Source organism: Ambystoma mexicanum, chromosome 1p (genome assembly GCF_040938575.1).
Source record: "Ambystoma mexicanum isolate Mex_15411 chromosome 1p, UKY_AmexF1_1, whole genome shotgun sequence".
Classification (NCBI taxonomy): domain Eukaryota; kingdom Metazoa; phylum Chordata; class Amphibia; order Caudata; family Ambystomatidae; genus Ambystoma; species Ambystoma mexicanum.
This window is the reverse complement of record NC_090921.1, coordinates 25213853-25217707: the sequence shown is the minus strand read 5'-3', so window position 1 is coordinate 25217707 and position 3855 is coordinate 25213853.

The following is a 3855-nucleotide window of genomic DNA, read 5'->3' as shown; positions in this document are numbered from 1 at the left end:
TGCTGGCTCTGCCTGCGCTGCCCCGGAAGTGAACAATGACCACATTGAGCCCCTTCCTGTTGCCTTCAGTCACTTTACTTTCCTTAAATCCATACACTTTGAACCTCGCAAAAGACACGTGCATCATGTTCTTTGCCTTAGATATTATAGTTCTAAGTTTCATAATAAAGCTTTGAGATGGTGTTTTTCTTTAAGTGCTTTTTTATTACTTTGTCTTTTGGTAAATCAGTCCTTTTATTTGGCCAATGGTTTATTTATTGACTGAACGAAGTAGGAAGCGCTGAGAAATATGAGTGTCCATCTCCGCTTCTACATGCCATCGCCTGGGTTATTTTATATACACAGCAGGCATCAATGCTCTTTAGACCATAAAAGAACTTACACTAGATACGCAATCGGCAGCGAGCTTCTTACAATGAGGTGACTTTGAGGGACATTCTGACCAGATTGTGGAGGGGAGTAAAGGGAACAGTCACTGGGGACAATACATGTGTGGACCTACATAGATTAAGGACAATCCAAATGGTACGGCCAGCTGTGTCAGGGATGTGGCCATGATGGGAGAAGAGCTAGAATGGAGGCAGAGGACGTGAAGGACAGAGCCGGGTTAGAGGCGAGGGACATTTTTTAGCTAGCAGGCAGAGGAGAGGTAGGTTAAGAGTGTAACTCAGCTGCGAGGAGGAAGGCATGAATTTAGTTTCAAACAAATCCGTGTGGACTGTTTCTCGGATGTCAAGGGGGACAGACTTCCATGCAAGTGGAGCAAGAAGAGAGAAAGAGCGTAAGCGAGAGGAAGCATAGCTAGGAGAAGGAGCTACACGGCTAGTCGAGGAGGCAAAGCAGAGATTATGAGAAAGCTTGTTGACTTGCATAGAGGAGAACACATACAGTGGTGCCTTTCCGTGGATAGATTTGTGAACCAGAAGAATACATTTAAATGTAGCCCAGTTTTGCATCATCAGCAATCCAGCCTAGGGACAGTAGGAGTAAGTAGGAGTGAAGTGAGGGAGTACAAAGAGAATCCTGGTAGTGAAGTTAATGATCTTGTCAAGAGGAAATAAAGCATAGTTGGGGAGACCAAAGAGGATGCGGACGCAGTGTTCTAGTTTAGAAAAGACGAGTGGTTAAGAGATGCTTGGCAGTGTTGGGAGGAAGGAAGTGCCTAATTTTACTAACATTTAGCAGGTGGAAGCGAGCTGCTGTTCCAGTTTAGAGATGAAAGTAGAGAAGGTGTGAAAAGGGTCATAGATGACGCTGAGGTTTCTTACTGAAGAAGAGCAGGGGAGAGTGTCAGCTTTTAGCAGGGAAGAAGAACACCTCACCTGGAAGAGTTTAACATCGTAGAGTGCAAAGCCATCCAATATTTACTGCCAGACAGACAGTTGGACACATTAATAGAGAGATCAGAGGAGAATTCTGGAAAAGTGAAGAAGATCTGGGTGTTGTCCACGAAGAGTTGGTATGAGTACCCAAAAGTGGAGATTGGTGCCCCATGAGCAGACGTGTAGAGGATAAAGAGGAGTGGACCCAAGACGGAGCCTTGTGAAATACCAACAGTTAGAGGAGTGAGTTGACAGGTGTTGTTGCTTCAGGAGACAGAGAATTGGCGAGGTGCAAGAGAGGATTCGATCCAGGCAAGGAAGAAATCCCAAGAAGAAAGAGAGTACTTAGGGGGTGTCAGGTTTATTACTGAGCTCCCCTTCACTCTCACCTAAGGAAGAGGTAAAGTCGGATTGTCTGGAATCTCCCGTAGTCTTGTCCTTGGAGCTTCTCTGCACGGGTCCTCTTCTTCTTAAGGAGATAGGGTCTGTTCCGGGAGGTTGCCACAATTTCCTAGGAATGGAATCCGCTGGAAAGAACCTCTGGAATCAGCCCATATTTGGGGAAAAAGCCTTTTGGTGCGAAAAAAAAGAAAAGATGTAGATGACTCTCAGCGGTCTTGCGAACGATGGTGTTGGGTAAGGAAGATAATCAACGGCTAAGCGTGAGTGCGATTTCCAGGCAAGACAGAAAGAATCCGTGGAGTGCGGGAGAGACCAGGGAGGGACTAGGCAACAAGAGTAAGAATCCAGTAGGAGCGAAGAGAACAGAAAGTGGAGAAAGACCGGGTAAACGGCCAACAGCAGAAGAAATTCAGCGAAGGAGGGATGAACACAGCGGAAACCAGCCGGGAGACTGGCAGGCTGAGGGAGGCAAGCAAGAGAGATACAAAGAAGCAGTGCGTAAGAATAAACTTACAACGTTGGAACCAAAGCAGGTACAAAGTTGCAACGTGAGGAGGGTGCTTAGCCTATTTGGTTTTATGTGCTGTAGCATGTTGCAAAAAGAAAACACTAGATCAGGGAGCGTGCACGCTTAAGACATGAGGGAAAGTTCAATAGCGACTTCTCCATTCATCCCAGAGCTTCCAGGAGTGCCGATACATGACAGGGGGTCAGTGTAAACAACAGTGTCAAAGGCAGTGGACAGGACAAGGAGAATTAGTATAGATGAAAGGTTGCAGCGCTTAGCAGAGGCAATGAAGTTGGACACACTCATGAGAGCAGTTTATGTGGCGTACCAGAGTAGTGCGGAAGGAGAGACACAGGGTGAAAGTTAGCCGGTAGGTTTTGGGACAGTGCCCTGCTTTTTTGGGAGAGGGGTGACGGTGGCTGTTTTGAAAACACAGTAGAAGCAAGCAGAGTCAAAGGACAGGTTGAAGAGTTCAGTAAGGTGAAAGCCACAAATGGGGCAATAGGCTTGACTAGCCGAGGAGCAAGAGGGTCTGATGGGGCACACAAGTGGTTAGCCTTCATCAGTAGAGATATCACTTTGCCATTATTAGTGTGACTAAAGTGGGGGATAGAGGCAGAGAATGATGGTAGAGGAGGCAGAGTGTAAAATAAAGGAGGAGGGCGTGTGAGGAAGGTCAGGAGAGAGTGTCTTATTTTGGAAATGTTTGCAGCAGAGTATTGAGCTAGTTCATTAGCTGTTAGAGTGGAGTTGATAGTCATAGACTCAAGAGGAGTAGGTTTAGGGTGCCCTGTAGCCGGCAAGGATGGTTGGAGTGAGAGTCAATGAGGGTTAGGTAGAATTCCCTTTTCACTCTTTCAAGAGTGGACTTGAGAGACTTCAGGACAGAGAGGTAAAGGTGCAGGTCCTCCCGTGAGTGGGTATGCCTCCATTTGTACAGCAGACCAAACATAACAGCTACCACGGGTTGTATTAAGGATATTGTGTACAGGATAGTCCATAAATATTCAAAAGGTTGGACAAATGCAACGCTAAAACTCTCAATGTGGGATAGTCCAATTTAACAATCCAAGGGGTGAAAGAAAGCAACACAAAGTCGCTTAGTGCAGAATAATTTGTATAGTTCTTTATATAGCACAAAACAAGCTAAGAAGCAACTGAGCACTTTGCATGTCGTGAGGGCAACATATGAGGTAAGGCACACGTTTACCATATGCAACACAGATGTTCTGGCGATTGGATAGAAACATAAGTGGCCTAGGTGGCATCTAGTTATTAACTGGAGATTAAGGTCTTGAGTTCCTTCCCAAACTGCAGCAGCATTGGCACCGGCCGGATTGCTACTGAGATGGTGCTCCAGTAGGCAGGGACATAGCAAGAGACGGCCTGTTTCCTGTTTTCTTTCTTGTGTTCCAGCTGGATCTCAAGCCTAGAGATGGTCTTGCTCTTGCAGGTGGGTGACTCACATGAGCTGCAGGGCTTTGCATGTAGGTAGGTAGGTGTGTGAGCTGTGGCTGCCTTATAGGGGGTACATGCAGTCTTGAAGAGTATCCTGGATGGGTTGAAAAGCCTGTGCAGCTCCCTTAGGATGGGGAAATGTGGTGGAATTATTTGTTTCTCATT